Genomic DNA, 13,675 nt, shown 5'->3' with positions numbered 1-13,675 from the left:
CACTCGAAGTAAAGGGGCCATTAGCCATGGGAGGATACAAATGATGACATGACCGTAATAAGGAGAGACTAACAAACCTATAATGAATCCAAAAGCAGCATTTACGAAGGACAAAGACACAAGCCAATGAAAAATATGGGGGGGGGGGAGTGGCAGGCTTCCCTCACCTACTGAACTACAGCAGATCTTCACCAGAGCAGCGCTTGCGCGCTGACTCTAGGCTCGACCTTAAAACGTGTTTAACCTAGCCTGCTTTAATGCATTAATGCCCGCCACATGCAAAATCTGGGAGCTGTGCCTGGCAACATTTCCATCTGGACCCTACCACATCCAGGTTCTCAGTTTGGGCCAATGCCACGAGGTCAGAGTCTGTAGGTGTGTGGTCTACTAGTGGTCTCACATTTCACCTGAGCTATTAGTTTGGTTGCTTTATCACACTAGTTGGCCAGTTAAATGACAAAAAGGTAGATTATGCCAACATCCGCACATTCCATTATGAGATAGCACTGTTGTATCACCATGATGCCACAGCAAAACTTGCAATTGTAAATGTAATATTCATCTGTACAAATAGCACTAACGTATTTATACACATATTCTCTCTTACATCTACACTTTTCCTGCAGATCATCGAATGTTGCAATACACCCATGTTCATTAGTTTGCACACTTCCAACTTTTATTTTCACAGTGTCAAGTGTTGTATGGTAACACTAGGATGCTACCCCTCACCCTAGGCATTTGAGATTCTTAATGCTTTCTGCTTTCCCTTGCTCATATGACTATACAGTGTACAGCGTTATAACGGAGGTGGATTTCTCATCTTTCAAGACTTAATGCTACATAGTTAAGAAAGAGTTTTCAGCCAAGCGAAAACCAGGCTATCACTCAAAGAAAGAAGAAGTAAGGCATTTTTCTGAGCCCTTGGACAATAGAATAATCCTTTTCTATCCTCCTGCTGCAGGATCCACAGCAGCTTCAAAAGTGACTGAGGGGACATCCAACTTTACCCAGATGAACTTGAAATCATCAGGGAGTTTTTTTTTAGTTATATACAGAAACTAAATTTGAATAGAACTTAATTATTAAAGAAAACATGTAAATCATATTAAACCATTCTTGTACAGTTTAATTTTTAAAAATCATAATTTTTGCCATTATGGTACATGGATTTTTTACATGAATACAGTTATTTACATACATTTTTTAAACCAAGCTTTGCATTTCCTTTTCAGTATGTTTTAAATAATACTATGGGGCAAATTATGGTACTGGGTGGACCCACCATTCGACCGCTGCAGCTGTAATCCGATTGAGACCGTGTTGGCTGGGAAAGCTTCTCCCGCCATATTATGATGTAACAGCTGCTAACGCGGGGGTCACATCTACAGTGGTGCACATATCCCCAAATATTTCGCTGCAAGTGCGCACAAAATCACAGGAAGCATGTGAATTGTACACACATGCATGATATATGTGGGGATATGCCTTGTGTTGCATGTACCTCATTAATGGAGTATGGCGGAATGTGAAGAGTCCAGTTGATGGGGATACATAAAGCAGAATCACTTACCTGGATTCTGACGCTCACAGGGTGATAGCCATCAGGGTTCAGCTGCTCAGGTGTAGGAGGGACCTGGAGAAAAGGATCCATGGCGGAGACTGCTGGGGAGAAGCAGATTTGGGTGAGTATGCACTCCAAATCCTTTGTTTCTGATGACTCAAGGCATTCAGTCAGACCGCCATGGTCAGGTCGTCGGAAACCCACATTCTAATTTGGACAGTTGTCGGAGGTCCCTGTACCGGCCTATGGCTGCTGTATTTCCCCAACCGCCATCTCGGTGGTTGGAGACAGGCTGTCGGAGTCGGAAGTCTGTCAGCTGACGGTCAGAGTATATGATGCATGAATCATAATCCGGCAGTGAGACCGACTGATTATGAACAGACCGCGGTGGTCTGACAGCTTCCGATGGGACCACGGAAGATGGTCCGTCTGGCATTATAATCAGACCCTATATTTTTTATAGTACTATTTATTTTATTCTTGACATATTTTTTCTTATTTGGAATCACTTTTTGCATGTTTTACATTATTTACATACTTTTACATTTTGCATACATTTTTAAATGTTTTTTAATTAAATCCCCATTGTTTTCTATAGAAAAAAAGTATTTTTTTAAGTTTCAATTAGCAGCCCTTTTTTTACTGCTAGTCTATTTGTCTAATTTGTGTTTCATTTCCCCAGTAGTTAGTTGCAGGAAGGGGTTGCTGCTCGTCAGCCATGCACAGTGTGCCAGGCACCAGGGAGTCCCCACAAGAGGGTGCCTGATTTTCCCCAGCCCCCTTTCTTCAATGGGAGCCTATGCACTCGGTTGGAACATATGCTCCCATTGAAGTCAATGGGAGTCTGACCGAATCGTATCTGGAAGCATTCGGATGTATCGTACTTGGTCGGTCGGACTCTCCTGTTCCGAGTCAGTCAGGAACCATTCCCAAACCTATTCGGTGAGGAAGATTTCCAAACCGAATCGTAATCGAGCCCCTAATGTTGATTGGTAAGCATTGTGCCATCTTACTACTGAGTTTTTGGTTTTGTTTTCCTGAGGCATAGTGCTGTCGTAAACATTCCATAGTGGTATTTGGAATATGTATTGGCATCTGTGTCAAGAGTGGTGCAGTCTGCAACCCAAGCGTATTCAAAATAAGTCATTTGGAGGCTTAGTTTGTGTTAATTTTGTTAAAAGAAAAGGGTTTTTTAAAGTTAATTTTGATGGTCAGCTACCTCAGTTACTGGGACATCGTTTAGTGCAATCATTTTTTTATATCAAGGGCAAATTGACAGTTTGTTGCATACTCTACACTTAGTGCACATCCAACTGCAAGCTTGGTGATTCGGCTACCATATTATGAGATGGGCAGATTGGCTTTGTGAAGACCGCGGCAGAACTGCCAATGCTGCCAGTGAACCACTTCAGCTGCAGTCAGGGAAAAGCAGCACCCATAGGGCGGTATTGAGAAGTTCCACCACCGTCCATAGTATGAGTTAGCTTTCGGAGGGGGCGACTGTGGCGGTCGGACGACCAGCTTCAAGTCAGCATAAATAAAGGATTTGGGATGCATACTCATCCCTTGCCTGGTCCTCTCATCAGAGTTTGACGTGGATCATTTTCTCAAGGTCCCCCCTTCACAGCAGCATCTTCACTCCCACAATCCGACCTTGGTTATGGCAAAATCCAGGTAAGCCCTTTTTATACCATATACCCATTGCCTGGACTGACCACATATGGGTTAGACTCTGGTAATGGGTAGGTGGTATTTTTCCACATGTATCCTGCATTTGTGTGCATTTGTGACATATGCAGTTGAAATGTACACACAGACATTGATGCATATTGAAAAGTACTAACCACCATCACATGATCTCTATTGCCACACCACAGGCCCTGAGGTAAACCCATAATAGGGCAGTATCAAGAACGCCAGTGCTATGGTCTCCTACCAGACATGGTGTTCTGGTGGTCTGATTGCCTTTAGTGCAGATTGTTGGAGGTGTCTCCAAATGCTTTGGTGAAATTGGTAGTAACAGCCTTAAATGGCTGCTTTTGGGTAAAGTTTAAGATCGTTTGAATCATGGCTTGTTCAACACCTTTTAATATTTTAAGTGAGGAGTAATTTTAATGTGATTTAGTAGATCGTAGTAAGTGCTACTTTCTTTATTAGGTATTAAGGCGTATATCAATGGTATGTTAATGTTTAGTTTTTTACTATGTATGTTGTATATCTGAGTGAATGATTTGTAGCACATTTTGAATGTCCCATCCATAATCCATATTTGATATTGGCTTATTTTTAATACGTTATCTGCTGTAGAAAATATTAGACTACGTTTTTCATGGTGAATGTTATCATGTACAAGGAAGGGTTCCTCATTATGTGTGATTGTTAAGTGGTCAGGTATTTGGATATCTTGGTCTCTTTTTTGGGTAGAAGAGTATCAATGGTGGCTTTTTTAGTTCATGCAATTAAGCATTTTAAGGTGGATATAGCTAATAGCTGGTCTGGTATGTGTTTGGGAACTTTAGGGAGTATATCTTTTAGTTTTTAGTTCTAGGCTCTCGACAGATAGATAGTGCTTGCCTCTCTTAAATCGTGTAATACATGTCCTACTTCTCTTTCAATGACATTTCGGGTGGTTGTATTCCCTTATGTTAGTAACAATGTCATCTTTTGTAGTAAACCTTCTATATCAAGCATTAGAGCACTATTTAGTACATTTCCAATTGATAGTTTCCATGCTTGTTCCTTCTTGCCTGTAAGTGTCACCCATGTGAGACTGTAACTGTTTTCCTTTCTGTGATATGATGTGCCTTGCTCCTTCTGTCATATGCCTCAAAATAGTGTAATAATATGAAGAATTAAATGTTTTAAATGTATAATATGTTTGTTATTGACATTATGCTACTTGTTTTCTATTTACATATGTGTTATTTCTGAAATTTGCAGTCTTTATTTTCAGGTTTTCCATTGAAAGTGTTGTAATGTGGATCAGGCGGCTCCTTTACTGTTGGGGGAAAAATGTAATCATTTAATTTTAAATGTTTGTTTGTTGGTAGGTCGTGGGTGTTAAGAGAGTAAGATTGTATTTTTTAACTGTTTTACGGTGAGTTGCAGTCCCAGCTCCTACAGGTAAGCACGGTGGGGCGGGGCGGGGGGATGTCGATAGGCGACAGAATGGGATTTATTTATTTATTTAATTTTCCCCTTCCTCCCGCCCACCCCACCGCCCCACTACGCTTACCTGCAGGAGCCCCGACTGGTGAGTTGAACATTATTATTATCTTAAACATACCTACTTTTTGTGTGCTTTTCTCCAGGTATGTGATTGGTGGTGTTTTTTGGTAGTTTAGCAGTTTCTTGATGTTGTAGTAATTTCTTTGTTGTACCTAAGTGTAAAGGCATAAAAGCAGTAAAGTGTTTTGTTAGTAATTTATTTAAAATTTTTACATTTTACATTGTGTGTATTTTTTCATTCTGTTTTCAGATTATGTTAGGAAAATCTGGCAGAGGCTACTCTTTTTGCAGCTTTTGTAGATATTAAGAGTAGTACGTTGTTAAAATATGTGTGCCTTTTATATATTGTAAGTTCAATTGTTTGTATGCTTAATAACATTTTGGTGCCGATTCCGATCCGGTAAAAAAAAATACCGTACGACTCGCATCCGTATTTTTTTACGTACGAGTCGCACAAGTACCGTACAAACTGGCAAGTACGATTCGCATGGGAAAAACTCCATACGAATCACATCCGGAAAAGTCCCCCACACGTCCTCGGGTCGGAAATTGCGTCCGACACATCCCCGGACGATTTACAGTACGAATCGGAAAAATGAAGTCCGACCGCGCAAGTACGATCACTCCCGTCCTTTCGATTTCACAACTGTATGCAAAAAACACCGTACGGACCGAACACCCATAGCAAGCATGGAGACACGTGCCCGCATACGCGCCGAACACCCCACCACAGACCCCGCATGTACGCGCAAAATGCCCCCCGGCCGCGGATGTACGTGCCGAACCCCGAGCCGTGTATGTACGGACCGTACCCCCACCCCACCCGTGTATGTACGGACCGTACCCCCACCCCACCTGTGTATGTACGGACCGTTCCCCCACCCGTGTATGAATGGAGTGTACCAACACCCCACCCGTGTATGTACGGACCGTACCCCCACCCCACCCGTGTATGTACGGACCGTACCCCCACCCGTGTATGAATGGAGCGTACCAACACCCCACCCGTGTATGTACGGACCGTACCCCCACCCCACCCGTGTATGTACGGACCGTACCCCCACCCATGTATGAATGGAGCGTACCAACACCCGTGTATGTACGGACCATACCCCCACCCCACCCGTGTATGTACGGACCGTACCCCCACCCGTGTATGAATGGAGCGTACCAACACCCGTGTATGTACGGACCCTACCCCCACCCCACCCGTGTATGTATGGACCGTACCCCCACCCGTGTATGTACGGACAGTATCCCCACCCGTGTATGAATGGAGCGTACCAACACCCCACCTGTGTATGTACGGACCGTACCCCCACCCCACCTGTGTATGTATGGACCATACCCCCACCCGTGTATGAATGGAGCATACCACCACCACACCCGTGTATGTACGGACCGTACCCCCACCCGTGTATGAATGGAGCGTACCAACACCCCACCCGTGTATGTACGGACCGTACCCCCACCCGTGTATGAATGGAGCGTACCAACACCCCACCCGTATATGTATGGACCGTACCCCCACCCCACCCGTGTATGTACGGACCGTACCCCCACCCCACCTGTGTATGTAGGGACCGTACCCCCACCCGTGTATGAATGGAGCATACCCCCACCCCACCCGTGTATGTACGGACTGTACCCCCACCCCACCTGTGTATGTACGGACCGTACCCCCACCCGTGTATGAATGGAGCGTACCAACACCCCACCCGTGTATGTACGGACCGTACCCCCACCCCACCCGTGTATGTACGGACCGTACCCCCACCTGTGTATGAATGGAGCGTACCAACACCCCACCCGTGTATGAACGGACCGTACCCCCACCCCACCCGTGTATGTACGGACCGTACCCCCACCCATGTATGAATGGAGCGTACCAACACCCCACCCGTGTATGTACGGACCGTACCCCCACCCGTGTATGAATGGAGCGTACCCCCACCCGTGTATGTACAACCGTACCCCCACCCCACCAGTGTATGTACGGACCGTACCCCCACCCCACCAGTGTATGTACGGACCGTACCCCCACCCGTGTATGTACGGACCCTACACCCAGCCCCCCTTGTATGTACCATGCGAAACACCACCACCGATGGACGGTGCGGACCAACACCCTGCCCATGTTCGTACGCACCCTACCCCAGGCCCACACACCAGCACCCTCACCCAACATCGGGCATGTACGAGCAGTACTAAGCCATAGCAAAGGACAGCACTGTACAACAACATGGCCCATGTACGCACCGTACAGAGGCTAAAAACACTCCTACTGAACCAGACCTAACCAAAAAAACACAAGGACAGTCAATCCGAGGCACACAACACCACAAAACATATCCAACAAGGCCAAATACATCCTATACACTGACCTGCAACTGACAAACAGAGAAACAGAGGCCCAAACCACTACCACTCCTTATAACACACCCACCCAAAGTTCAAACACAGCCACACCCACAAATGGACCAATAAAAAGGCCCAACACACACAAACCATGATCCTTTGCAACAGATCCACTGCTGCCAGACCCCAGAGACAACGCACTGCACCATACTTCAACCATCAATACACCTTACACTTGCACTCCTTCACACAACCACCATCACAAACACACCCTCATCACATTCACACACACACACCTGCACACCCACAACCATTCACACCCACACCCATCCACACCCCCACCCCCACAACCATCCACACCCACACCCCCACAAACATCCACACCCACACCCCACACCATGCCCACCAACAAGAATCCAAAGTTCACAAAGGACGAGCTGGAGTCCCTTGTCGACGAAATCATCAGAGTCGAGCCACAGCTCTTTGGAACATTGATCAGACGGACCAGCATATCAGAAAAAACTGCCATGTGGGAGAGGATAGTCAATTCCGTGAATGCTGTTGGGTCCACCAGAAGGACCAGGCAGGAGTGCCAAGCCAGGTGGTACGATCTGCGGAGGACGGTCCGCCGCAAAATGACGGACGAGCACAACCAGGCCAACATCACTGGAGGAGGGCCGGCCCGCAGACCGGTACACTACCATCTCTGGGAGGAGAAGGTGATGGCCACGCTGCCGCTGTTGGTAGTAGACGGACTAGAAGGAGTCCGAGAGCCTGGTGAGTACACAAACAACTCACCTCACATGGGAGGAACGCCATATACAACCCAAATACCAATCATGCACGCAACCCCCTCAAAGCCAGCACCGGACACAACCACACTCCAAAAACACACACATGCCACTAGCGCCTCCATGCCCCATGCCCCAAGCAAGGCCGTGCCAAGTCACAGGCCACACAAAACACCAACACAAGACAGGATGTCCCTGATGCCGGGAGGGTGGGCCTCAAAACTAACATAGAGCAACTCTGAAGCACACAACAATGCCCTCAGCCCATATGGCTAAGGGCACAGCCATACAAACAGTGTGTCCCCACACAGTACTGTTTTGCCTACTAATGGTGGCCGCGTTGCAGGACGGCATGGGTATGAAGGCACAATTTGCACATAACAGCAGCCAATCAAGACGCAGCACACTGAAAGAGTGTCAGCACACACCGCCACAGCAGCAGCGCAGACTCAGACACTCCGCCCAATGGGTGCCCGCAGAGAAGAAACAAACCCACATGAACAAGCGAATGGCCTTTGCAAGACCTGCAAACTGTGTGTGCCCAGGAAGCTGGGCTGAGGTGACAGAGGGTGACACACAGAGGGAGGAAGAGGGGCAGAGAGAGGGACAGAGACAGAGGTGGACACAGGGAGACAGACAGAGGTAGGGAGGAGGCTGACAGAGGGAGGGAGAAGGGGAGACAGAGGGAGACGCACAGAGGGAGGAGGCTGACAGAGGGAGGGAGAAAGGGAGACGGACAGAGGGAGGAGGCTGATAGAGGGAGGGAGCAAGGGAGACAGAGGGAGACGGACAGAGGGAGGAAGCTGACAGAGGGAGGGAGAAAGGGAGACGGACAGAGGGAGGAGGCTGACAGAGGGAGGGAGAAAGGGAGACAGAGGGAGACCAAATCACCCTTGGGTGGTGTGGCCATGTCCGCTCATCAGCAGGTGGACTGTGTGCATGTAGACAAGGTTTGGCAGTGCCTTAACCCCCTCTTCAACCTTTGATAAACACTAGGCCATGTGTCAATCTGTGCACGAGTACATCCGTGCTGCAGGCACAAACAGAACCTTACACCCAGTATACCTACCCACTGTGTTCGTCAGAACCCTGTCACAAATTGTTAAGTTACCTACCTGCATTCTCAAATAGCATGGAAAAAACACCATTTGGCCACGTACAGTGCAACACGTAAGGCGGCTCTGCATGGCTTGCTACGCCCGCTCACTACACTGCTGACTGCGTTCCCAAAAGATGCATCAACTAAGATTGTGTCACACATAGGTAAAGTGTCGAAAGCTGTGGCCAAGGGACATACCCATGCACAAGTGCACTGTGTGAGGAATGCTAGCCAAATCCAACCACCCAGAGGAACTGTGCCAAATCAAAAAAGAATGAAACATGGATGCCGCATGTAACACAATTAACACTGTCTCTCTCACACACAGGTCAACGTCATCGATCTCCCCCCAACACTGGGGGAGAAGACTCACAGGACCAGGCTCTGCGTGAAGAGGACCCCACCGGCAGCGACGACTCTCACCACTCCGTGGATGACCCAGACCAACCTGGCCCCTCTGGTGTCCAACCACCTGCAGCACCTGCGTCAGGTACAACTGTGCCAACCACCACCCCCATTCCTGCCACATCCCAGGAGACACCCAGGAGCCCTGCCCGCACACAACAACGCAGCCAGTCTGTCCAGGAGGGACAAGGTTCTCCGGGCACCCAGGAGGAGGCAGGCGACACCGCAAATACCATCCCTCAGGGGTCCTGGAGACCCGATGTACCCACAACGGCAGGCCAGGCGCAAGTGGGCAGGGGTGGTGGGAGTGGAGGACGGCGGAGGCCCGAACCTGCCCAGTTGGCTCAGGACCCGGCTATGACACATGTCAGAACCATCCTGGACGCATACCGGCGTGACTCCAGAGGCATCGCCCAGGTAGTGGAGACCCTCAATGAGATGAAGGCCCTGCAAGTTGAGCATCATGCCAGGAGGGAGGCAAGACATGCAGAGCACTTGGCGGTGCACAGGGACGTGAGCCAATCCCTCCGTCAGATCGCCCAAAGCCTGGCCAACCCTCCCTGTGCCACCAGGCGTAGAGCAGCACCACACACAGGGAGGGAGAAGGAGGAGGATTCATCTGACGGAGCGTCCCTTGCATCGTCAAGGCAGGCATCTGAGGGTCCCCGCAGGAAGGTGGGTCGTCCACGAAAAAGACCGTGAGAGTCAGCGGAACATCACCATCTCCCAGGTCACCTGGCCTGGCACCTGGCCCTCTGGCCCAACAGCAGCACAGCAGCAAAGGACATTCTCTGCCACATGGCCCTGCTGGTCACTGTCTGACCAATGTTGACAAAGACTGTGGCACAGACTCTGATGACTGTCAATGGCAAGGACATCAACTCCCCCTGTGAACTTTGGATTCTACACTCCCGCCAAGCACCTCTTGTCACCCCCCCAAACACGTACCCCAGCACTAATAAAATTCATCACAATCACAAGATGATGCCGTCATTTTGCATTATTCCACTACATGTGTGTGTTGTAAAGTCAAACCATGCCTGATTTCTGAATTAACTCCGAACCACCATACCCTGGGGTCTGAGTCAGGCACAGGACACACATGGGTCACAACGTACCATCCAAGACAGACATGGAGCACCATACTCACCCGTGATGGGCCCAACCAGCTGAGGGGGTGCCCGCACAACTGTGCCCACAGACATATTTAGAAGAGCAACAGTCATGCGCAGAGGTCAGGGATCATGTGGAGTGTCCTGGGGTGGGAGTCCCAGGTATGTGTAGACACGTGGCAGAACCATGTCCTGCATGCTTGAGTCAGGTGGATGTGGAGAATGGTGGGCCAGCCAAGGTTGGATGCATGGAGATGGCACAGCTGGGTGTTGGATCACAGTGCCACAAGGTTGTGTTGTGGGTGTGGGCTGCATCCTGAGGGTGTGCGTGGATTGAGAAGGCCATCCTGCAGCTGGCAGTGATCCACTCCCCCCATCTCTGTTGGACGTTGATGTGGCCTGGTCGCCGGATGTAGTAGCAGAGCTGTGCAGATGCACCCTGGATGTGGACAAGTATCATGGGATTTCTAACGCACATGTCCGTAGAGTGCAGGGTAGGAGTAGACACGGATGTCATAGTTGACCTGGGGGATGGTCTCCCTCTTGCCTTGAGGTGGATGGAACTGGGGATCTTGTGCATAATGCAGAGTGTGCTGCCGCATGAGGCACAGATGCTGCTGATCAGCATAGCACATGTCAGCAAGCAATCCATGATGGACACCAGCTCGTTTGCGTGGACACTGGGTGCCCTTGCAGCAGGGCCTGCAGCAGCATGCGCCATGTCAAGGAAACAATGCCACAAGTAGCACACAAAGACAAGGATCTCAGGAAGGAACCATGCAAAAGGTGTATGTCAAGGAAGGAATGTCTGGTTCAACATGGCACACACACACACAATGGATTCACATGCGGCACAGTGGCCGTCGTGGAGACTGACATGCCACAAAACCTACACAGCCATGGACATCATGTACAATACAGAATCTTATCCCTGACAAACAGCTTGCATCTTGCTACTCTACACATTGACTCATATGCACCATCTCTGAGAACAATGCTAGACATGCCGCATGCACAGTGGCAACAGACCACCATTGACAGAGATGAGGCACCTTGGAGGCAGAGGGACACCTTTATTACTCATGTGTGTCGGAATGCTAATGCAACTCTGTCAACACATACACAGGTCATGTGGATGAACACGTGGGACCAACACTGGCACCCCCCTTACCACCACAGATGCTGGAAATCCATGGCACTGGCACACAAGTGACGGGTTACAGCTAAACACCCCCTGCTGCTCACGGAGAGCCTGCTATACACCATCGAGCCCCTAATGGGGAATTCACACACAATGCCAACCCGGTGCAACCCGTATCTTTCTGAGGCCAGTGTTACACACATTGATGGCTCCATCACAATCCCATTACAGATGACTGTCACCAAGTCTGACCATCAATTCAGGTGAATTCTGCTCCAGGTCATGTGCCCCATGGTGATTCTACATGAATGCAAAGTAACCAAACATGAACAGGAGCAGTGCACACACATTCAAAACAAATACCACTCCCAAAAAGCCGTGCTGCATCCCTTACCCGAAGGAGATTTTCAGACTTGTCCGTGCATGTAACGCTGATTCAGCACATGTTGCTGTGATCATGAGGAATAGCAGGAGCACAACAATGCCACCAGCAGACAGCATGCGCAAGTACCTGTGGATGGGAGACACACCAGAAGTCAGCCAAAAGAAGTACATCCGCATGCATGTGCATGTACTCGACACGTATTAGGTTGTCAACATGCTAGGTGACAATGATGACTCTGGAAAAACATTCTTCTATTGCACCATCACTCGAGTGACACATCCAAACACACCTCAGACTCACTTGGCAGACATGCAGATGGACACACACATTGCAACACATGCCACACGCAGCCCAATGCGTGCACACTCAGACACTGGAACTCACCACTAAGCAAAGAAGTCGCGTATAAGCCGACTCCGCATGTCCTCTACCGCCTCCTCCTCCTCCACATCACTTGCCTCGTGCCCAAGCCTTTCATCCTCCACGGGTGGATGGTCCTGCTCATCTGGATCCAGGATGAGGGGCACAGCTTTCTCTACTGCTATGTTGTGCAGCATGCAGCACACAAGGAATATCTTGCAGACCTTCACCGTTGCATATGGGAGTGTGCCACCGGTCTTGTGGAGGCAATGGAATCGGCTCTTCAGGAGGCCAAACGTCCTCTCTATCACTCGCCTGGTCCGCCCATGGGCGTTGTTGTAGCGGTGATCGGCAGCCGTGCTGGGGTTGTGGAGAGACGTGATCAGCCATGGCATGTTGGGATGCCAGTTGCCCTAATCCTGTTGGACCTCTCGGCGGCATTCGACACCGTCCCACACAAACTGCTCCTGGAGACCTTAGCATCTAGAGGCATTAGGGACAGAGCACTGGGATGGCTGCGGTCTTTCCTATCGGAAAGATCACAATCGGTGCACCTGGGCAAGTTCTCATCCCCTCGCCGGATCATCAAATACGGGGTCCTGCAGGGGGCCTCGCTAAGCCCACCAACAATACATGCTCGTTCGTTGCGCAGCTGCAGTATCATTTCAGGCACCCTGCTACGCCTCATGATGTACGCATCGTGTGCTGATCCTGGAAAACGAGCACAGACATGTGAAATCACCATGTTGGCAAGACACGCCGCAAGGGCATTAATGGAGTGGTAATGCTTGCGGTTACGGAAGGCTACCCCCTGTGCCTGTGGTGGTACCAAAGCCACATGTGTTCCATCTATGGACCCAATGACATGGGGCATCCCTCCCAGGGCATAGAACTCACGCTTGACAACTGTCAACTGCTCAGGAGTTGGGAATTTTATGAACTCATCAAGGTGCTCCAACATGGCCTCTAAAAAATCATGCAGAACACGGCTTAACATGGTTTGTGACATCCCACCGACATGGGCAATGGTATGTTGAAAGGTACCCGTGGCCAAGAAATGTAGGGCTGCCATCACCTTCATCTTGGGTGTTAGTGCACCAGGATACCTGTGTAGCGGTTGGAGGTGTGCTGCCAGCCGTGTCGTCAAGTCCTCAATCAAACGTTGGGGGAAGCGGTAGCGGCGTATACAGTCATTTTCCCGCATGTCAGCCAAGTCCGGAATTGCTCGAGGG

Source organism: Triturus cristatus, chromosome 12, assembly GCF_964204655.1.
Source record: "Triturus cristatus chromosome 12, aTriCri1.1, whole genome shotgun sequence".
NCBI lineage: Eukaryota > Metazoa > Chordata > Amphibia > Caudata > Salamandridae > Triturus > Triturus cristatus.
Note: the sequence above shows the minus strand (reverse complement) of the source record.